Genomic DNA, 24543 nt, shown 5'->3' with positions numbered 1-24543 from the left:
TACTTCAAGATTACGCTTTGAAAAAGCTAGATTATCTTGAGAAATGACTTACTTATTAGGTAAGTATCCACTTACATACCAGCTGCAGCTATGTTACAGCAAGGAAACTTTGGTGGATAATCTATAAATACTACTGGTGGAGGGTAAAACATCTATTTCATGGGAGTTAGGGTTTACTTCAGACAGAGCCTGTTTGGTGTGGGGGTTAAAGCATCAGTCTAGAAACTGAGGCACTGTGAGTTCTAGTCCCAATTTAGGAATGAATTTAAGTGACTTTGAACCAGTCCCTTTGTATGAGCCTTAGGAAGGAAGCAGTGGCAAACCACTTCCAAAATCTTTCCAAGGAAAATGCAGAGGTCAACACTGACTTGAACGCAAAAAACTAAAAACTCCATCCAGAAAAGCATAGTCTCCGTAAAATTTCATTTGAAAGTTAGTGTAATGTTTTTATTGATATTTGTCATAAGCCTTTTCGTATCCTGGCTTCATTCTCATGTATTCCTAATGACCATATGAACATGCCCCAATGTGTTCTGTCCTGTCTTCCCAGTGTTGGCTTTGCCTCATCACCTGCCCATAATTTAGGTAGTTTAAAATCAGTCTTTTCTGTTTCAGCTTCAAAATAACAGAATAACAGAACAGAATAACAGAAGGGACCTTGGAGGTCATCTAGTCCAACCCCCTGCTCAGGCAGGAAACCCTATACCATTTCAGACAAAAGGCTGTTCAACCTTTTCTTAAAAACCTCCAGTGTTTGAACGTCCACAACTTCTAAAGACAAGTTGCTCCACTGATTAATTGTTCTGTCAGGAAAATTTTTCCTTAGTTCTAGGTTGCTTCTCTCCTTGATTAGTTTCCATCCGTTGCTTCTTGTCCTGCCTTCAGGCGCTTTGGAGAATAGCTTGACTCCCTGTTTTCTTTGTGGCAGCCCCTGAGATATTGGAACACTGCCATCGTGTCACCCCTCGCCCTTCTCTTTGTTATATACATACCCAGGGCTTTTTTTCTCATAGAACGCTCAGAACGGAGTTCCGGCACCTTTTTTGGATGGAACCTTGTAAGGTAGGCAAGGTGGGTTGTATGACATGTGTGAGTTCCGGCACCTTTTTCTTTTACAAAAAAAGCACTGTACATACCCAATTCCTGGAGTCGTTCTTTGTATGTTTTAGCCTCCAGTCCCCTAATCATCTTTGTTGTTCTTCTCCGTACCCTTTCTAGAGTCGCAACATCTTTTCTATATTGTGGCAATGGGGCAGTGGCTAGGATCTGCCCAGCTCCCATTTTAGTCCATTCAAAGCATCCCCCTTTTTTCTCCAGTTCCTGCACTTTATATTCTGTACTTTGATATTTTCTCTATTCGGATTTTGCAGAGAGACAATCTAGTATTCTCAGCAACACTCACAGCCGATTTATGTGGAAGCAAAGATAAAAGGAGAGATTCTGCTTCATCCTTCCCAGTTCTGGCAAGAGACCTGGCTTTTGCCTGGGGGTGATTTATTATAGAAAACAGGACAGATCCTGCTTCGCTACTTGCCACCCCCAGGACCTATCAGCTATTTTCGAGTTACTTTTAAACATGATTTCAATGCTCTTTCAAAATAGTTTTCACTAACAGCAGATCTTGGTGGCGGATAGAATCACTGAGTGTATTAAAAAGCTCCTTCTGACTTTACCTCCTAACCCTCTTAGCTCCTGTTTTTCAGGCTACTGAAAAACATTGTTCTGAAAGAGCATTAAACCCCACATTTGAAATAAAGCATAACGTGGTCTAACCCTCTTTTGAACAATCACTTCACCCATATTTAAAAGTGGTTTAAAAACAAACAAGCCGACAGATACTAAGAGAGGCTTCATGATGAGGTGGGGATCTCTTCTGCTTAACCATACCAACTTCCAGGACCTATCAGTTAGCAGTTTTGGGGGCTGGCTGACAACTGTTGGTGACCCAAATCTTCCCTCTGGATCATATGTTGGGAGAGGGCTTCACCTACTTTAGCATGCATCCTGCTATATATTTGCATGCATAATTTTGGTTTCCTAGTTTGTTCTCCCTTGAGGGGCTGATACCTCATTACTGAGGCAATAAGGCTTGGCAGCTGAGGCAGCAAGTTTTTTTCTACTGGCATACTCTTCTGTCAGCTGAAGGAGTAATGGACCATTGTTACAAGCAGCTGCTAGTGCCCTTGGTGGAACTTAGAAGGCCTGTGATTGGTCCCAAAAGCAGCAGCAACGGTCCAATCTTTCTAGGCTTGGAAGCCAATAAAGGCCAGACCTGGTTAGTGCTTGGAAGGGAGATCACAAGGAAATCCTAAGACTACAAGCTAGATTGGGAAGTTTTAAAAAATCCAGAAAGCAGCAGTAACAAATTATTTCTACATTAGTTGCCAAGAAAACTGCATGGATATGACATAAAATCCACTGGAGTCAATTTGAAAGAAATTTAACTTCATTTAACTCAATCGGCCTTCCATTTGACTATGTTCACACAATGCTGAACTGTGTCTATAATTTAGGGAATTAATCACAGTTTGCTGGGTTTATTCAAGAAGTTAAATTAAACTACAGAAAAGCACATTATGACTTAACCTGTTAGGTGATCCAGTCTACATTTTGAAATCTAACTCCATAGATTCTGGTTATTAGTAATCTTCAATAAAAACAATTTTGTACTATTACTTGGATGTTGTTGATTACAAAAAACAAAAACCTCTTAAAAGTGAATTGTGCATCTTGAACCAAAATTAGAATTAACACATAAACCCATCTGCTAGAGAAGAGACTCAGATATATTTAGGAGAGGATAGACTGGCAAAACAATGCCAATTAACTTCCTTTTTTGCAGGAAATGGACAGCTCAAACATTCAGCCATTTTAAGGTCATAGTTCAAACTTGACTCAAAGCTTCACAAAGCCAAGAAATTAAAAGCTAGGGTGCATGCTTTGAAAGATGTGTCCAATGATCAGTAAAGATATCATGCCCCAACACACAGCATCTCAAGTCCTGAGGGGGGGTGGGAGAGAAAAAATGAACACACCACTGTGCTTTTCTATTGACAGTAGAGAAGCACACATCCTAGGTTGCATGACAAAATCTTATTACTGATCATAAAGTAGATCTGTGAAGGCCTTGTCCTCAATTTCTAATTTCTGGGTTTGGGGAAACTTAAACCTGCAAAGGTTTTGTTAATGTTGTTATTGGATTGCAATACTTTTGCAAGTTAGATGTATTGATCATTGTGAATGAGTGAACAAGGATTTAGCAAAAGTTTAATTTGACAGCGAGACAAAATTTAATATTTTCTGATCCCCGTACTTTTCCAAATTGTGTACCTATTTCATAGAAACTGACAGATAGACGATGAAAATGGACTCTACATTCCTTATTTCTAAAGCACTAGTCCAAATCTTGGAGAAAATCTATTGATGTGGTTACTATAACCTGAAAATGAGAGATATAACTTGATGGTACATAATGCATCCATCAATCAAAGTACCTCTTGACTGGAAAGACAAATTTGTGACCCAAATTACTTAGTAGATTGAAGACCTGTTGTTACTTGCAATTTATGAACAAATATATAGATGTAAATTATGTATGGATAATTCTAATAAAATATGGTCATCTTTTATTGCAATTGACATTCTCTCTCCCTCTCTCCCCTCCGTCCCTCCCTCCTTCCCTCTTGAAAGTCCTCAACTTGCAACCATTTGTTTAGTGATAAATTAAAGTTATGTTACTGAAAAAAGTGACTTACAACCATACCTATGACCATCCAATCCCCCCAATTTCCCTTTGTTTCTCGAATGAATTAGAAAGATGAACTGCTTAATATATTTGGTAGCTTGCAAAACTGATCAGGGATCCCAATACTTCTCCAAGTCTTGATCTGTATCTCTCTCCTCTAGTATACCAAAATGCTCAGCAGTCTATACGAACTGGCCTCTTTAACCAGGGTGCCATCTGTACAACTTGCAAAAATGGTCATAAACCACATGCACAACATATCGTAGCTCAAAGGGAGAAATAACCTTTTAACTTGTTAAGGCAAGTCACAATTTAGCACAGGCGTGTGGAACTTTGTACCAACCTTAATTTATGAGTGGAGACCACAGTCCAAAATAGGATGAATCCCAGGGCGGAATCGGGAATAAAACTAAATTTGATTAAAATTAAGCTTACATTTTAATTAGATAAAATTGTTGGGATTGCTCCTTGTGAACTTAATAATATTGCTTTTTTTTTAATCACATGAAACATAATTTGGCTGCCTATTTGGAGGAATTCCAAGGATTGCTTAAGACCGAGGGCTTCAGTTGGTAAAACTGTATTGGCAGATTCTGGTAAAAGTCTAGGGAGGTTTTTATCCTATTTTAAGTTTCATTATTGTGGATAATGTGACATTTACTCAGCATCCATTTCTAGGGAGTTTCTAACATGCAGTTTTACATTTTTTTACTAAATAGTTTTCTCTTTCACCAGGGTGGGAATGGGAAATTACAGGAAGAAATAGTCTATTAGATTATAAAATAATTTCTCTCCTAGGGAGCAGAGAGATAAACTACTCATTTATATCACAATAGCATGTCTTGCAGCTTGAAAAAAAGTAATTGATTCTGTTGGCTTTGTCCAATCTCGGGTCCTTGATCACCCTCTAGCAACATCAGATCTTTCAATTATTCAAATAGCTCCCCTATCTTTGAGGCCTTCTGTTTGAAGAATTGTAGCATAGTAGCTCTTACTTCTCTAAATAGGGCATATATATTAGAGCTACTACAGACACATAACTACCCCTTAAATAAGTATTTTTCTGTTTGCCCCCCCCTCCCCATGGGACCATCAATTTGTTCACTAAAATGTCAGCCCCAGGGCTTTCTCATGTCAGTGTTGCAAAAGAGAAAAAGACGCACCATGAGTTGTGAGTGCTTTGCTACCTGCCAAACGTTGCTTTGAACAGCATCTCACAGGGTCACTTCGAGCCAAATGTTCAGTGAAATGACTGTGATTGAGAAAAACCCTTTCCAACTTTTACAGAATATTTGAATCTGCCTCTTTTACCATCACTTTGAAATTTCCACAAGAGAAATAACAGGGGATGTGCAACACATTTTGCACTTTGCATAAGTTGACATGTCTTATGATAGATCCAGGATTGTTCAAATTCAAGCTCCACAGATCCAGGTGCTCTAGCAATAAGTGCTAAACTGCTGACCTGTATAAATGATCCATCCACATCCTTTATCTATTTTTGTTTATGTTTTCATAATGTTTAATATTTCCAAATGGTCCTCTTTGAAACAGGCATCATGCAATACAGTATGTCAAAAATACATCAATCAATCAATTAGAATAGAGCTGGAAGGGACCTTGGTGGCCTTCTAGTCCAGCCCCCTGTTCAAGCAGGAGACCCTATGCCATTTCAGACAAGTGACTCTTCTTAAACACCTCCACTGATGAAGCACCCACAACTTCTGATGGCAAGCTGTTCCACCGGTTAATTGTCCTCACTGTTAGGAAGTTTCTCCTTAATTCCAGGTTGCTTCTCTCCTTGATTAGTTTCCATCTATTGTTTCTTGTCTTGCCTTCTGGTGCTTTGGAAAATAAGTTGAGCCCCCCTCTTCTTTGTGGCAGCCCCTCAAATACTGGAATACTGCTATTATGTCACCCCTAGGCCTTCCTGCAACTGTTCTTCATGTTTTTGTCTCCAGGCCCTTAATCATCTTAGTTGCTCTACTATGCACTCTAGGTTCTCTGCCAAACCCAAATTCTGCATCCTACATCGACATACTGTAGACCAGGGGTCCCCAATCTGCAATCCATGATCTGGTACCAGGATGCAGCTCATTCCGAACCAGGCCATGGAAGTTGTGAAAGCAGTGTGCGTGCACACAAAACCATCTCCTCTCCCCCCACCTCCTGCCATCTCAGCTGCCTCTAGAAAATGCAAAAGAAAAAAAAAAAGATTACAAGTATTTTAAAAAGTCTGAAGTCTTTTCCTAAAAATGGAGAGTGTGTCAGGGAATAAACTAAGAGAAAATATTTTCTTTTATGCTCAGGCACTAGCTTACTATAAGTGGCAATGTCCTCCAGTTATCCTCTTCTATGGAATACAATAATCAAAATGACTCCAACATATTCTGAGAGCTTGAGGCAGTTAGGCACAGACATCCCCAGATGAACTTACCTTGTGGTTGAGTTCATTGGGCATTGGGGGATGAAAACCAAGGTACTAATCAGGTTTTCTGCAGATGTTTCACCCCCTGTCTCTGCAAATTTGTTAAATAATAAACAGCTGCCCTTTTAAAGATTGCTTTTTATAGCCCCCCCTCCTCTCTCTCTCTCTCACCACTTTATGAATTATGAAGGCTTCATAATTAAATAGGTGATTGCTTTGATTCTGCAAAACATATATTGCAATGGTAACATTTGGTACATTTTATCAAACTTTTCCCAGGCTTTGTCAGGTGGGAAAGACCAGGTCCATGCATGAAGATTCAGTTAAGCTGATTTATGAGACTTCCGGTTTTGTGCAGTAGCGACTGGTTGTGGGCTTGCCGATTCTCTGCACCCCCGCGGCTAATTTCGCCCTGCCTGGGGACCCTAAATGGGTCTAAGTCACCCCAGAGTGGTAACAAAGAAAGAAGGGTGCTCAAATGATTCTGGAACAGTGGTGGCCATTCTGTTCAACTTGAGGAAAGCCTTCTAACCTGACAGGAGAAAGGCTGGCCATATTGTATCATTGCATATTGTGGATTATGGATTATAGAAATCAATTGTTAATGATTGTTTTACAAATGTAACCCAGACAACACACTGTTCACCAATTATTGTGATTTATGTTTTTTTTTAAAAAAAATCAATAAAATATATTACAAAAAAAAGTTAAGCTGACTAAAAGTTAAGCTAAGAGCTACACATAGGAATCTTCTTGACTAATGGTGAATACCTGGCTAGAGTTAGATAAGGGTCAGTGGTGGACTGGACTTAGTTAACTTGTGGCTCCATGGGGATTTTAGGCTGATTCCTTTTTTCCTGTGCTTGCAGGTTTTGCCATTCCTTCTCGTACAGGCTTGTTATATTCAGTGGCTACTTTTGGTAGCAGAACCATTAGATTGGATCTTTGAATCTAAGATGTGAGATCCTGGATGACCAGCAGGAGATGCAATAGGGTGTGTTATGCCTCTCTTTGCTACCCCCTGTTTGTTATTTGGATTTTTGCAGTTCAGATAGGATAGCCCTTTTTAGACAAGTATTTCTAATACATTTCAAGGATTTCTTTGTGAGGTTTGGCTACAAAGAGAAATATCCAAAAGCTGGATTCATGGCCAACACTATATTGTTTTAGCAATACCAGAATTTACCTATATTCTAACTACATATAGCTATATTAATAGCTTTTATCCAGATGTGTGTGTATATGGCAATTGAAGAATTCTTTGATGGAAATGGAACTATTCCAGATGTCATCTGTTTTCCTTAAGCAGTGTGCTATCTTTCATTTTGTTATGTTGGTTATGCTTGTTATTTTGGCTCTTTTTATAAACTCACTGTTGTCCTTCAATTGTATCATGGATGTTTTAAATGCGTCATGATGACACAGTGGTTAGAATGCAGTATTGCAGACTAACTCTGCCCTCTGCCAGAAGTTCGATCCTGACTAGCTCAAGGTTGACTCAGCTTTCCATCTTCCGAGGTCAGTAAAATATTGTTCTTGGGGGCAATATCTTGACTCTGTAAACCACTCAGAGAGGGCTGTAAAGCACTATAGTGCAGTATATAATTCTTAGTGCTGGGTGTTAGTGTTATTTAGCTTCTATGATATTACATAGTATGTCAGTCCTGAAAGTTGTCAGATAAAATAAAAGTAATTATTAAGTAAAAGGAGTACAGTATGCCTCTTCAGTTTGGCCTGAATAAGTAATGGTTTCCCATTTCACTTGTTCTTGGGTAGAAAACTCCAGGTTTGGGTTAATAGGATCAAAGTTGGTAATGAATACTGTCAGGAACCAGTTTGGGGCAGATATTGCACACAAGGAATTCAAGAGTATAGAGATAGTCCTCACCTTATGACCAGTCGCTTAGCAACTGTTTGAAATTATAGTGACCTCCCCCCCCAAAAAAAGTTTCAGAGGACTTCTTCTTCTTCTTCTTCTTCTTCTTCTTCTTCTTCTTCTTCTTCTTCTTCTTCTTCTTCTTCTTCTTCTTCTTCTTCTTCTTCTTCTTCTCCTCCTCCTCCTCCTCCTCCTCCTCCTCCTCCCATCCCAAGTACACCCTTTTCAACTTGATGGCTAAGATGCCAGAAACAGACCACTGTAAGAATAAGGAAAGGAATCCAAAAGGAAAGCCATTTAGTGTTTCACCATTTTTTTTTGTTATCTTCTATCTTGCTCAAGTACAGACTGCAATTTTCTCTCTTAAAGATCAAGAAAAAGATCTAATATAGAGCAGCAGGAGGAACCAATGCAAAGTCTGTGAACAAAGAAGAATCTCCATAAGGGAAATGGTCAATATGAAACAAATGGCAGAAATAAAGCAAGAACTTTATTAAATGTCTCTGCAGCCACACTTTTGAAGAGCTGACCCGCACATCCCCTGGAGATTCCTCCTGCATATAGCTATTATAAGGCATGCTACTTAATTGCTCTATCAGTTTTCTAATTTGAATATTGCTAGGCATGGTTTTTAATTTATTACGTGAGAAAATCCTTTTTTACTTCTGCTAATGGCTTGACCTCTTTTGGTGAGCAACTACAGGAAAATATCAGCCCTGACCCCATTCTTCACTGGCAAATTCAAACTGGCTAAATTGATATTTTCTGCTGTGTTCAGGTTGTTATATGTTTTCACGGAGTGAACGGCACTTCAGAAGTTTAACCATCAGCCACCTTAAAGCATTCACAGCCTCTGGAACAGCAGAATCAGTCTTGTGTCAATCATATCATACAACTCAGGGGTGTCAAACTTGCAACGTTACGTGATGTGTCATGACGTATTTTAACTTTTTTCCATTGCCGGCAATGGGGTGGGAGCAGTTTCGCCATGATGCATATGGGCTGTGGGCCGGCAGTTTGACATCCCTGATGTAACTTATATAACTTAATTAAGTAATTAATCCTGCTTTTGCATGTTTTTCTTCTTTGAAGACCTTTTCTCACTCAGAAATATGTATGTCTTTGCATACATCACACAGCTGAAGGCAGGACAAGAAGCAATGGATAAAAACTAATCAAGGAGAGAAGCAACCTGGAACTAAGGAAAAACTTCCTAACAGGGAGAACAATTAACCATTGGAACGACTTACCTCCAGTAGTTGTGGGTGCTTCAACACCGGAGGTTTTTTTTTAAAGAGTTTTATTGGATTTTATAGGGTTAGGGATCAAATAGGGTCAGGATTGGGGTTAGGGTTTAGGCTGGGGTTGGGATCAGGATTGGGGTTAGGACAAGGTTAGGGTCAACATTGGGGTTATCCCCCAGTAACATTTTCAATATTTAGCAAACAGAATATTGTCTGGGTACCTATGTTTAAATAATAATTAATATAGTAATAGATAACATTAGTAAGTATGATTGGTTATCATAGACAGTATTAATTAATCAATCCATAACATTCTTCTTACTGGTATGTATTCAAAATTACATACCACATTCCTTTCTTCCTAATTCATTTTCCTAGCCATTGATAGAAGTTATCTCATGTTCTAAAGTAAACTGAATCTTCTTTCTCTGGAGATTTTTAAGAACAGATTGGACAACCATTTGTCTGAAATGGTATAGGGTTTCCTGCCTGAGCACGGGGTTGGACTAGAAGATCTCCAAGGTCCCTCCCAGGTCTATTCTGATTGAAACTGAATATTGACAAGAATTCTGTAACTTCCTCTTTGCAGCTCCAAAAGCAGTGAAATGATATTTGCGCGTCCTCTTTAAACTGGAATCCTAGAATTTACACCTTAACCAGGAAGGTATTAAATACAAGGGGCAATTTAAGGAGAAATCTCATATCAGTGGAAACTGCATCTTCAAAGACTTGACCATGGAAATCAATTGGTGCTTGTTTTCCTAGAAGAGATAGGAGAGGTTTTGGAACAAGGGACTTCACCAATTGAGAGCTGCCATAAATATGATCTAGATGAGGTGTGTCCAATTTTGATCACGTAACCATGGAGATCCTCCAAAAGTTGTAAGTGTGAAAAATGGTCCTAAGTCACTTTTTTCAGTGCTGTTGTAACTTGGAATGGTCACTGAGTAGACTGTCATAAGTCGAGGACTACCTGTATTAGAAATGCTGAAAGTTATATAAGCACAACATCTTTCTGAATCTTGATACACAAGACGTCTTTTTCCTTCCTGACTCAATCTGTCTTTGTCTTTAAGCCAAACATGACATCCCCTACCGTTTTGGAATCAGGGCAAATGTCACATCATTGCTGGATCTGAAGATTAGAAGACAAGAAAGCAGTTTGTGCTGCACAATGGGGAATGCAGACTTGCTTTTCAGAGGAAAAGGAACAGTGACTTCAGCGAAGCAGAAAACAGCAGCCTGTTGGATTGCCTGGGTTCAGTTCAACATGATGTTCTCAGATGTTACTGTTTTCATCTTTGTCATTTCATTTCTTTGTTTATTTTAAAAGGAGGCTGGCCAGCCAGCAAAGGAAACCTGTTTGTTTTGAATCTGTAGATGTGCTGCCAAAAGAGCATGCTCAGCTACACACAGTAATATTTTAGCATTTTCAGCAGGCAAGTCATCCATCTTGTCTAGACAGAGGCAGAGAAATTTTGAGGCACAAAATGATTTTAAATGCCAAAGCGAATAATGCTAAAATCACTCCCATCTTTTCAACCTTCCATAGCATCTTTACCTCATTATGGAGAGTATCATTTAGTTTAAATCTGTAATCAAACAACACAGAGCCAGATAAATTTCTGAGAGCTTAGCGCATTATAACATTCCAGGGAGAATTCTGTCAGCATTTTCTTCCCTATATACAACCATTTCTTTGTTTCTTCTTTCAAATCAATAAAAACAATGTCCCTTCTCAGATGAGGTGGATATTCTGTATATGTTACGTATAGGAAGTGCCAATACAACCATACTGAACTTATTAACCTTAATTTTTCCCATGGCAAACTCTGTACCAAATAAATCTGAAAAAGCAAATGGCTTTTTTCTTTCCAAATAATCTATTACAGGTATTGGAAGAGATCACTTCCAGACTGCACAGAATTCCGCTCATGAAATTAGACTACTGCAATGCTCTCTACATGGGGCTGCCCTTGAGGACCACTCGGAGGCTTCAGCTGGTGCAGAATGCAGCTGCGCGAGTAGTAATGGGAGTTTCCTGATACTCTCATGTAGCACCTCTTCTCCGCGAGCTGCATTGACTTCCAGTTGCCCTCTGGGTGAGATTCAAGGTGCTGGTGATGACCTATAAAGCCCTAAATGGCATGGGTCCGGATTACCTTAGGGAGCACCTGCTGCCAGCATCAGCTTCCCATCGTCCTGTGCGCTCCCACAGGGAGGGCCTCCTTAGGGTTCTGCCGGTTAGAGACTGCTGGCGGGTGATTCCCAGGGGGAAGGCGTTCTCTGTGAGTGTGCCCGCCCTTTGGAACGAACTGCCGATGGAGCTTCGGACTGCCCCCGACCTTCGCTCGTTTTGCCAGGACTTAAAAACCTGGTTGTTTAAATTGTCTGGCCTGGACTGAGGGAAATTAAATTAAATTAAATTAAATTAAATTAAATTAAATTAAATTAAATTAAATAATTAAATAATTAAATAAAATTAAATTAAAAAATTAAATTAAATTTTAATTTTAGTTTTAATTTTAATTTTAATTTTAATTTTAATTTTAATTTTAATTTTAATTATTTTAATTTTAATTTTAATTTTAATTTTAATTTTAATTTTAATTTATTTATTTTATTTTATTTTATTCTCTCTTTTGTATTGTTTTTAACTTGCCCTGTGAACCGCCCTGAGTCCTTCGGGAATAGGGCAGTATATAAATTCAACTAATAAATAATAAATAAATAAATAAATAAATAAATTTCAAAAAGTTTTGTGCAAGAATTCCAAAATCTGATGAGATCTTGCTTGTGATTCACAATATTTCAGGGTGGTTCATGTAACGTTTTGGGAGATCGCTTGTCAGAATCTCACGAGATCCCTGTAAACCAGAATCATCTTGGCAGAGGTTGAGCCGTTAGGCTAGATCTCATGGTGGTATTCGTACCCAGAAAGGATTGCTGGACCATGATTTAGTATTCCAGGTTGAACCAGGATTTACAACTCCAGTCTCTCACTCACTACCTAGTTAACCTTCTCTGATCTTGAAAAAATCAACAACTAAGAGTCAAACCCAATTCATTTTTGCATGAAAAATCCAGAATTGTGGGCTGAACGTGAAAGGTGAAAGTCCTGGAAGGAGGCAACAGCAAACTACTTTGGTGTCATCATCCAGAAAACAATATGTATGGGTTAGTATAATCACCAGGAGCCACACACCACTCAAGGAAGACTTTACCCTCTAAGAATTCCATGCCTCTTTCAAATGACTGTAAAATTAATTATATTATAAAAATTCAATGTTCCGATAACTATCTGATGCTTCTCGAATATTAAAGACAAGTTCTCCAAGCAGCTGTGCTAGAGTTCATTTAACAATCTTTGGATTCATATCCCCCAAGCAGCTGCTTTGTTGAACTTACCTCCTATCCCAGCTCTGAGAGGGAAACATGATGGCATAAATTGCATTACACCCACAGTGTGCCCTTAACACTATTCAGAATAGCTTTGGACTATTATTGATTTATGCATTTATTTATGTATTTAGAGATTTATGTGGCCACTCACCAACCATAAAACATATCACAATAACTCAACAACAACAATAAAACAAAAAAAATCACACAATCAGGGCATAACTATATGCACTTAACCTTCCAGAACAAGTCCACATAACACCCTGGTGCCTGAGGGAGCAAGTAGAATTTCAGAATCTTTCTGAACGCTAAATGATGAAGGTTGATCAAATCTTGCAGTATAAGGGTATGATTGACACTTTCCCCATTTCAAATTCGTTTCCAGTCTGTCCCCAAATCACAAGGAATGTTGGCCAATGTGTGTTAGAGTGGTGCTCTGCCCAATCCATTCCCCCCTCCCTAATTTTTCATACATATTTTATCAACTTTTCAACTACTCCAAGATAGCTGAGGTAACAAATCTCTCTAATGCAGTCCTAGGCTGCATTAAGAAAGGGATAAAATCAAGATCACATGAAGTGTTACTACCACTTTACAATGCCTTGGTAAGGCCACACTTGGAATACTGCATCCAATTTTGGTCACCATGATGTAAAAAAGATGCTGAGATTCTAGAAAAAGTGCAGAGAAAACCAACAAAGGTGATTAGGGGACTGGAGGCTAAAACATATAAAGAATGGTTGATGGAATTTGGTAGGTATAGTTTAATAAGAAGAGGGACTAGGGGAGACATGGTAACAGTGTTCCAATATCTCAAGGGTTGCCACAAGGAAAAGAGAGTCAAGCTATTCTCCAAAGCGCCTGAAGGCAGGACAAGAAGCAACGGGTGGAAAATAACCAATGAGAGAAGCAACCTAGAACTAAGGAGAAACTTCCTGACAGTTGGAACAATGAATCAGTGGAACAACCTTCCTCCAGAAGTTGTGAATGCTTGAACCCTGGAAGTTTTTAAGAAGAGATTGGACAACCATTTGTCCATAATGGTATAGGGCAGGGGTCGGCAACCTAAAAAAGAAAAAGAGCCACTGGGAACCGGTTCCATCACAAATTAAAAAAAGAGGGAGCCGCGTGCGTGTGTCCATGCACGCGCATGCGCAAAAAGGTTTTTTGCGCATGCGCGGACGCATGCGGCTGCCATTTTTTAAAAAATGAGATGGAACCGGTTCCCGGTTGCCCGACGGCGACGGCCCGTCTGCAAAGCGCGCGCTTTGCAGAGGTGCGCGCGCACCTCCGGTCGTTCGGAGAGGTACGAAAGCGGCAGCTTCCTCAAAGAGCGGCGCCGCTGCCCGTTCGCGCGGAGGTACGCACGCACCTCCCCAAAGGTTTGGGGAGGTGCGCGCGCAACTCCGGTCGTTCGGAGAGGTGCGCGCGCACCTCTCGGAATGGGCAGGGGCGCCGCTCTTTGAGGAAGCTGCCGCGGCCCGTCTGCTAAGCTGCCGCTTTCGGCAGCTTCACAGACGGGCCGCGGCAGCTTCCTGAAAGAGCGGCACCGCTGCCCATTCGCGCGGAGGTACGCGTGCACCTCTCCAAAGGTTTGGGGAGGTGCGCGCGCACCTCCGCCCATTCGGGGAGGTGCGCGTGCACCTCTCCAAACGGGCGGTGCCACTCTCCATTTGGAGAGGTGCGCGCGCACCACTGCCTGTTGGAAGAGGTGCGCGAGCACCGGGCGGCTGGGAGCCGCAAGAGACGGCTCAAAGAGCCGCATGCGGCTCCGGAGCCGCAGGTTGCCGACCTGTGGTATAGGGTTTCCTGCCTGAGCAAGGGGCTGGACTAGAAGACCTCCAATGACTTTTTCAACTGTTATTCTATTCTATTCTATTCTATTCTGTTCTGTTCTGTTCTGTTCCGTTCCGTTCCGTTCCGTTCCGTTCCGTTCCGTTCCATTCCATTCCATTCCATTCCATTCCATTCCATTCTATTCTATTCTATTCTATTCTATTCTATTCTATTCTATTCTATTCTATTCTATTCTATTCTATTCTATTCTATTCTATTCTATTCTATGGAAATGGAGTTTAAGAAAGGGGTTTTGATGTGTGTGGAAGAAGGGTTAAGTTGTGGGACACTCCTGGTATATTAGCTCTACTTCCAAAGCAGTGATTATTCTAAAGAGCAACATGGTCTTCAGCTCTCTCTTAATATGAGTCATTTTCACATAGTTGTTAAGGCACTGGGCTAGAATTTGAAGGTGCAACATAAATAAAACTTCCACTGTCTCCCTTATGGGTGGTATGTGTCTTCCTCAGGCTTTGAGAGTTCTGCACAGTATCTTAACTATGCCTAGCACTGCACTCTTCTGGACAGTGTGACCTGATGTCATTCTTGGGATCTATTGGAGCTACTCTCCCAGCTTAGGAGTCATAGCCCTGAGTGCTCCTGCCATTACAGATCTCTTTTCAGGGGGTCTAATTTCTGTTGCACTTTTAGGTGTCAAAGACTAGGAGACCGATGTTAATATGTAGGTCTTTGACACCTAAAAGTGCAACAGAAATTAGACCCCCTGAAAAGAGATCTGTAAAATATTGATGTCCTGTTTGCTTTAGGAACTCTGTCAAGGCAATCTAGTAATTGGATATGTAATATTTAATCTCTGTGTTAGACATTTACTCTTTGGCTGATAAGTAGACTTGCAAATTCAGCTGTCAAATGGTCTAGAACACATGTAAATTCTTCATGATCTATATTTCTTGGGACAGCAAGGTTAGGGCTACCATATCTAGATTGTAAAATCCAGCTGACTATTAGATGGCAACTAGGAGACCTAAATGTCTGTTTGAGCAATCTACCGCTCATCTTGATTTTTGTAGCCAAGATATGATAGCTTTATCTTTCAGGGCTTTTTTCTGGAAATTATCTAGGTCTCTGTAATTTGCATTGGATCTAAGTAATTATTCTGTACATGGAAAACTAATAGTAAAGATCTGCAAAAACAAATTAACAATTTATGGCAGCAAAAAAATATTAAATTATGTATGTGCATCTCCATGGATATAAACTGACTGATAAATTGGAGGTTGTAAACTCCTTGGTTGTGTTCATTGGGACTTCCATCTTGGTACAGAATCTGTCTCCAAGAATAAGAATTTTCTGAACCTCAGTGCCAACCTAGAAACAATATCCATGTTCCCAGCCATAAGTAGCAGAATGGATGGTTCGCTAGCAGAATCTCTAATTTTTGTAAAAACAACAGCAGATGTTTCTAGTTTAAAATTTGGAAGTTATACGCTAAAGATACAGTTTAAAATCTGGAAATTATGAGATAAAGATGCAAGAGTTAAAGAACAGAACATAAAAACTATTTGCTGAATATATGATTTAGAAACATTTTGTGTAATATGCAGATATAACATTTGCTAAAATCAGATACGCATAACCTCCATAGAGAGTCTTATATAAGAACTTTTCAACTTCTTTCTGAAGACAATAGTGAATTCATTTGATAGAAATTTTAAAAAATAGATGATTCAGGAATTTAGGGAGGGCTACATTCTTGTGGTTACACAGTTACTTTGGGGAGATGAATTATGCAAATGTGTAGGACACTGTTGTTTGCTACATTGGAAGACCTTCATTTTTTTGTATCTTACATAATTTGAAATGTTTTTCTCCAAGCTGGATCCATTTAGATTTTCTTGGGCACAAGTCAGAGTTCTAGTGTTCTTGGATCAGCTCTTTTACGTTGTACCAGTACATTAAGAGGCACAGCGAGGGGAGAATGACAGAATGAAGATGTTTTTGAATGGAGATGTTGTTTGGATGACACAGCTAAATGTTTTGAAGTATTGACATTTTTCAAGTTGGGAAAAGAATAACATTTCAGCTTTGCTGAATTCATCCAGTAACAGATGATAAAGTAATGTTCCCACCCATCATATCCCAGAGAAAGAGCAACTTTGATATTTTAGATCAGATGTGGACAAACTGAAAGCTTTCACAAACTTACCAAGAGTCAGATTTGATTTGAAGGCTTCTCTTTTTAAAAAAAATTCATGCAATAATGTCTATGGATTACACTCCTGAACATACTTTTAAATGGTGCATTAAGTCTGTTCATATTTTTAAATAAATGCGTCTCTCAGAAATATATCTGATGCAAGTCACTCACAGGTCATAGGCAGTGGAGTACATTGATCTCTTTGCAGATCACTTCAAAAATGTCTGAGAAGAACTGAATGTGGAAAATTAAACAGGCATAATCTATTGGGAAAGTCATCCCTAGAAGTTCAATGTTCCTGTATAAATCCAATATAGGATGGCAGTTGGGCCAAGACGAAACCTATGACTGTTCAGCAACAATTGCTAGGAGGGCTTTTAAATAAATAATAACATTTAAAGAAATGAAATCCTACATCTTTTTGTTAAGTCCATTCAATCCTAGGCATGGTTTACTCTTCAAGAGACCACTTTCATATTAGTGGATCAGTTATTGTCACCATATTATATAGAGACTCTGGAAAGAGTCTCTCTCTTCCCCCTCACTGTTTTTACTAAAATCTCACCATTCTCAGGGCATCCAACTGAATGCAAAGGACTCTGATTTAGAATCCCTTTGGAAACTAGCAGATGTATAATCTATACTGGGGCAATGCCTTTAATAAGAACCAGTTGTAACACATAAAAGTTTACAGACTTTTGTGTTTTGCAGTACTATTACTAAGGCAAGATATTTCCCAGGCTGACACAGAAAGAGGGCAAAGCAAGAAAATGCAAAAATTAGGCCAGATTTCTCTATAAACACGAGGCTACCTAATTAAGCAACAACCAAGTGCAAAGCCTAGTTCCTCTTCTCCTTCTCCAGACTGATTAACCTGCTGAATTCTTATTCCAGGCTACCTTGTTCAGGAACTGCAGCAATGACTATATCTTAGCATATCGCCAAAGCAGCTCATGGCTGTAAAGGAGTTTTTCCCCCAAAGAAAAAGGAGGAATTAACCATCCCCTGACATCTGCATATGTTGATTCTATTCCAAAGACTCAAAATGGGAACAATGGCTATGTGATCCAATATCTAAGGGGTAGAAATGTTCCAATATTTGAGGACCCTGCCACAAAGAAGAAGCGGTCAATCTGTTCTCCAAAGCGCCTGAAGGCAGAGACAAGAAACAATGGATGGAAACTAATCAAGGAGAAAACCAACCTAGAACTAAGGAGAAATTTCCTAACAGCGAGAACAATTAATCAGTGAAATGACTTGCCTCCAAAAGTTATGGGTGCTTCAGCACTGGAGGTTTTTAAGAAGAGATTGGACGAGCATTTGTCTGAAATGGGATAGGGTTTACTGCCTGAGCAGGGGGTTGGACTAGAAGACCTCCAAGATCCCCTTCAACTCTGTTATTCTAATCATAGCCCTATTCTACTTTTTGTGCATTGTGTATTGTGCATTGTACAATGCACAAAAGGGTCAGCATCATATGACTGCAGTTGCCATCTCAAGGTTTTTGGATTATTTTATATCCCAAAGACATCCCTGTAACAATTGGTTCACAAGATAGCCCCTTTTCAACCGGGAGATCTAAATCGGTTCTGAGTTGAGGGTCAACAGTTGACAGCAATAGCACTTAGACTTATATACTGCTTCATAGTGCTTTACAGAGGTGGTTTACAGAGGGAGCATATGGCCCCCAACAATCTGGGTCCTCATTTTACCAACCTCAGAAGGATGGAAGGCTGAGTCAACCTTGAGCTGGTGAGAATCGAACTGCTGGAGTGAGCTGTGAGTTAGCCTGCAGTACTGCATTCTAACCACCGTGCCACCACGGCTCTTGCTATTTTATGTGACATCTTTAGAAAACCTTTGACACTCCTAAGCTAGCAACCAACTGAGGTTAGCTAGAGGTTGAAAAAGGTTGAAAGATTTGATGGCTGCATCCATCCAACTTGCTAGGCTTGGTTGCATTCACCTTGATGGCGTGAGACTTAACCATATTTTGCAAACCCCCACCCATTTTTCATTCATTACAGTTGGCTACATTGTACAATCTTTCAAAGTGGGCTAATTCAGTAGCTTGTATAAACCAATAAGCAGGATTTCCAATGGGGTGGGGTGGTCAAGTTTAATTGCTAATATGACTCAATTTTGGCAGCTTTTCAGCAGTTTTGTCAAAGACAAAGGAAAAGGGAAGAGGCGGGAAGAGAAGAGAAAGAGTTGCTTTATGCAGCCAAATGTGGTGTGATGCCCTCTTTGGGGGGCCTTATTGTGGGCCAGCTTGCAAGTTGTATTGTTAGACTTTGACCTGCGTGGAGCAGCCCTCGGTTCAATGTCGGGGCAGACCAAAAAAACACACAGAAAGTTTCATATGTTCCAAATCTGACTCAGAGTCCCTTTGTCCTGGGCCTTGGCTGTTTTGTCTTCACTAGGGACATTGGAGTACACACAGATAGGCAAGCATTATCACATCACTAGGGAAGTTGGACCTACTGTGTCAACAACACAAGTTTTTTTTGTCCCACACAAGCAGGATGGTTTAGACTGTGCTGCATTCCCCATCCCTGTGATTCAATTCTGTCTGTGACAAGTGGTTGAGAGTTGTTGCTTTTAAAGGCCTCTTAACTTGAAATAGAATTTTACGGTATTTAATTTGGCTTCCGTTCCTCTGCAAGGATAGAAGAATCCAGCCTTTCAGCACATGTTAAGCAGATTGCATTTTATACCAGAAAATGAAGTTTAGGTGATGAAGATATGCAAGCCTCAAAGATTGTACAACATTTTATTATTTTAAGCTGCTATCTAGGACCACTTCTCACAAGGAAGAATAATCCTTCCTTTTTGGGGAGCTTTGAATATCCTAAAGATCTGTCTTTCCTTTTGCATATGCATTTTTGACAGATAATTGTGCAGAGCTGTGCTGCATAAATTCATCCTGGCTGTTTTGTTTTTTAGAAGCCGCTCAGTTTTTCAGACATAAAAATGGAACATTGGTGACTGGGGCTCACATGATCAGAATTTGGTTGCTTGGCAACCGGCATATATTTACAACGCTTGGAGCATCCCAAAGTCATGTGATTCCCATTAGTGACCTTCCCCAGGAGGCTTCCAACAAGCAAAGTCAATGGGATAAGCCAGATTCATTTAATGACCATGTGATTCACTTAACAACTATAGTGATTCACTTAAACCATTGCAAAGAAAATGTTGTAAAATTAAATGCCACCCACTTAACAACTGCCTAGCTTAGCAATCGGAAAACATTAATGAAAAATTAACTACAAAAAAAGTATGTACAGGGAGTCCTCGACTTACACCATTTTGTTTAGTGACCATTCAAAGTTACAAGGGCACTGAAAAATGTGACTTAGGACCATTTTTCATAGTTATGACCTTTGCAGCATCTCCATCAACTCTATCAACTGCAGGATTCACTTAACAAATGTGGCAAGAAAAGTCATAAAATGGGACAAAACTCACATAACAAATGTCTCACTTAACAACAGAAAATTGGGGATCAGTTGTGGTCATCAGTCGAGGACTACCTGTAGTACACTAGTTCAAAATTTGTTCAAAAAATCTCCTGGAGTATTTGAAATGTTAAGTTTCGTGTTGTTTTGTAATTCGACTACTAATTGAAAACTAAAGACAAACTTTCACTTTTCCCCTTTTTCTTTACTTTAGTCTCTTCTAATGACCAAATTCTGAAATCATAAAGTCTCAAATTTCTCTTATGACTTCAGATAGACTAAACAATTTAATTCTCATTAAGGCTGGTTATTTATATAATTATTTCCAAAATCTTAGGATAAAAGTCCTAATGAAAGCTAGCTGGGTGATTTTGGGCCATCCACCTCACAGGGTTGTTGCTGTGGATAAAATAGAAGGAGGAAAGAATATTAGGTATGTTTGCCATCTTGAGTTACCTATAAAGTAATAGCTTAAAAAAATCTAATAAATAAAACTAATAAATAAATATTCCAAAGTTGTCTGGTCCCTTAGTTTGTTTATAACTTTCTTGGTTTAGAGTCTTATTTAAAGAGTCTTATTTAATTTACAATTCTTTAAATTATTAAGCATATAGTTAATTTGTCTTTTATTCAAGAATGGAGGTAAACTCCCCAAGTGACTTCTCAGACTTGTTCTGATGATTTCTATTAGCCTTATAAAAGTTAAATAGTAATTTCTGAAAGTGCTTAGGGGAGGCTAGTGAACTCACTATCCTTTAAAAGTCTCTGCCCTGTTGACAGCATCAAGGCTTATCCTTTCATCTCCTGGCACTCCAATCCACAGTCTCCACAAGAGGAGCAGTCATCCAGGGTACATGTGAGTAATCTCCTGTCCTCTGCTTATCCAAAGAGTTCCTGTTGGATGGGTCTACTACTTGCCAGCTTCTCGATCTTTGCAAAAGTCATCAGCTCTGCAGATTCGGATATTCCTTCCACTGTGTGTTGTTGTTAGCTGTGAGGTCGTGTCCGACCCATCGCGACCCTATGGACAATGTTCCTCCAGGCCTTCCTGTCCTCTACCATCTTCTGGAGTCTATTTAAGCTCACACCTACTGCTTCAGTGACTCCATCCAGCCACCTCATTCTCTGTCGTCCCCTTCTTCTATTGCCCTCAATCTTTCCCAGCATTAGGCTCTTCTCCAGTGACTCCTTCCTTCTCATTAGGTGGCCAAAGTATTTGAGTTTTAGCTTCAGGATCTGGCCTTCTAAAGAGCAGTCAGGGTGGATCTCCTCCTCTTGATCGCCTTGCAGTCCAAGGGACTCGCAGGAGTCTTCTCCAGCACCATAGTTCAAATGCCTCAATTCTTTGTTGCTCAGCCCTTCTTATGGTCCAACTTTCACTGCCATACATTGCAACTGGGAAGACCATAGCCTTGACTATACGCACTTTTGTTGGCAGGGTGATATCTCTGCTTTTTAGTGTGCTGTCTAGATTTGCCATGGCTTTTCTCCCCAGGAGCATGCGTCTTTTAATTTCTTGGCTACAGTCCCCATCTGTAGTGATCTTGGAGCCCAGGAAAATAAAATCTGTCACTACCTCCATTTCTTCCCCATCTATTTGCCAGGAATTGAGAGGGCCGGATACCATGATCTTGGTTTTCTTAATGTTAAGTTTCAACCCATTGTGTAGCTGTGTTCTATGCTCTCTTTTATCTAACCATTCCCTAGGCAGCATTTCCTTGCCCAGTTTCTGAAGGGTTTTTTCAAATATCATTACATTATACAATGTGAGCGTTGTCAGTTAATGAAAACACTGGGTTGATTTGTTCAATGATCCACTTATTTGTTTTATTTTTTTAATGTCTTTCCATGTAATTCTCAGGATTCTGCTCCAACACCAAAGTTTGAAAACTGTCAATACTCTTTATTCTGCTCCTTTCAAGTCCAACCATCAGCCATAATATCTGGAAAAAGAGGAAACAGTGTAACAGTGTAACGCTAAAGATAAAAACATCCATTTCAAATATTTCTGGAAATGTTCCATCCATGAATTTTGAATTTATTCCATTTATTTTTTTTATTTCCCATTTTATCCCTAACTTTAATTTGATGGCAAAATCAGTTATAGTTCAGGACTCTGGAAAGGGAGGCCAAGAACACTTCCAGATGTTCAGCCGTTCAGTCAGCCAAGTTCTTATTGAGAAGAGTCAGAGCATGCCCGTCCTTGGCCCCTGATCAGAAATGTCTTAATTGGTCAGTACTCAGTTATTGGACAACAACCCATGTGTTTCACGCTGTCCTTTAGTTGGAAAAGAGCACCTGAAAATCTTTCAGCTTCCCACCAGATGCTTCTTGGCTAGATAATCCTGCTTTCTCATTCTTTTACCAGTTTTTTAGCATTGACATTACTGCAGGAGATCAGGCGTTTGGAAGTGAGTATGGAGAGCTCTTGACAGCCATGTAAACTGCCCCTGCAAACCACTGAAATGAAATGCAATCAGAATTACAGAATAATAGAATTAGAAGGTCTTCTAGTCCAACCCTCTGCTCAAGCAAGGAAACCTATACCACTCCAGACAAATGGTTGTCCAATCTCTTCTTAAAAACCTTGAGTGTTGGAGCATTCACAGCTTCTGGAGGCAAGTCGTTCCACTGATTAATTGTTCTGTCAGGAAATTTCTCCTTAGTTTTAGGCTGGTTCTCTTCTTGATTAGCTTCTGTCCCTTGCTTCTTGTCCTATCAAGTGCTTGTGGCAGCCTCTCAAATATTAGAACACTGCTATCATGTCCTCCCTCGTCCTTCTTTTCATTAAACTAGTTACTAGACATACCCAATTTTGTCAACTGTTCTTTTATGTTTGAGCTTCCCTAATCATCTTTGTTTCTCTTCTCTTCTCTTCTCTTCACTCTTTCTAGAATCCCAACATCTTTCTTATATCATGGTGACCAAACCTGGATGCAGTATTCCAAGTATTCCAAGTGTGGTCTTACTAAGGCTTTATATAGTGGTACTAATACTTCATGTGGTCTTGATTGGGTAGGCTTTTTGGCAGCTGCAGCACACTACTGGCTCATATTTAATTGATTGTCCACTAGGACTTGAAGATCCCTCTTGCAGTTACTACTATTGAGCCAGGTACCACCTATTTTCTATAACTATGCATTTGTGTATTTTTGCCTAAATGTAGAACCTTACAATTCTTAACACTAAAGTTCATTTTGTCAGGTAGGGCACAGTGTTCAAGTCTCTTGAGATCCTTCTGGATCTTGAGCGTATCTTCTGGAGTGTCATTTCTTCAGAGCTACTTGCTGCTCCAAAAATATATATATATTTCCCATTTGCAAAAAAAACACAAATGCCACTGCCTCCACTCCCTAATGCTTATCACTGAAGGAAGATAGGACTGAATGCAATGGAAAAAATGGGGCAATGCATTAGTTAATTGTCAGGAGGCTCAATCCAATTGTTGAGCAGATTTCAGCCCATATCTGGTAATGCCCTATGCCTCACGGTCAGCACATTCTTCTCTTATTAGTCAGGATGACGTCATGTTTACAAAACATATCTTGAGTTATATTCATTTCTAGGAAAAATGCTTCCAATAGTCCTTCATTTGCGGAGAAAGCAAGCTGGGTAGAAATGGTGCTGGAACAAAATGTTCCTCTCAAGCAATGAAGTTTGATGATTGCATGGCACTTTAGAAAGTTTCTCCCTTAATATCAACTGGAGCAATCTAAAATAAGTGCAGATGACAGAGAAGGTTGTAGAACTGAAGAAAAGGGTTGTTGTTTTGTAAAAAAGCAGATGGATTTGCTTAACCACAGATTGGAATTTAGGTGCTCCAATTACCAATCTCCAAAACATTTGGCAGCATCGTTTGCTTGTTTGAAAGGCACAGATCATTTAAATTGCCCTATAATGACAGATAGCCTATTCTAGATAACCTATGAAAGGGATTAATCAACAAAAAATGTTTAATCTATTCCAAAGCCTGAAAAATATTTTTTTTCTACTGAACAGTTATGAATAGAATAGAATAGAATAGAATAGAATAGAATAGAATAGAATAGAATAGAATAGAATAGAATAGAATAGAATAGAATAGAATAGAATAGAATAGAATAGAATAGAATAGAATAGAATAGAATAGAATAGAGCTGGAAGGGACCTTGGAGGTCTTCTAGTCCAGCCCGCTGCTCAAGCAGGAGAACCTATACCATCTCAGACAGGTGAATGTCCAGTCTCCTCTTAAAAATCTCCAGTGATGGAGCACCCACTATTTCTGGGGTTAAGCTGTTCCATTGGTTGATTGTCCTCACTGTCAGGAAGTTTCTCCTTAGTTCCAGGTTGCTTCTCTCTTCGATCAGTTTCCAAACATTGTTTCTCATCCTGCCCTCTGGTGCTTTGATAAACA

The sequence above is a fragment of the Vipera berus genome (assembly GCF_964194415.1).
Source record: "Vipera berus genome assembly, chromosome: 3".
Taxonomy (NCBI): domain Eukaryota; kingdom Metazoa; phylum Chordata; class Lepidosauria; order Squamata; family Viperidae; genus Vipera; species Vipera berus.
The sequence above is the reverse complement of the archived record's forward strand: the minus strand, read 5'-3'. Positions refer to the sequence as shown.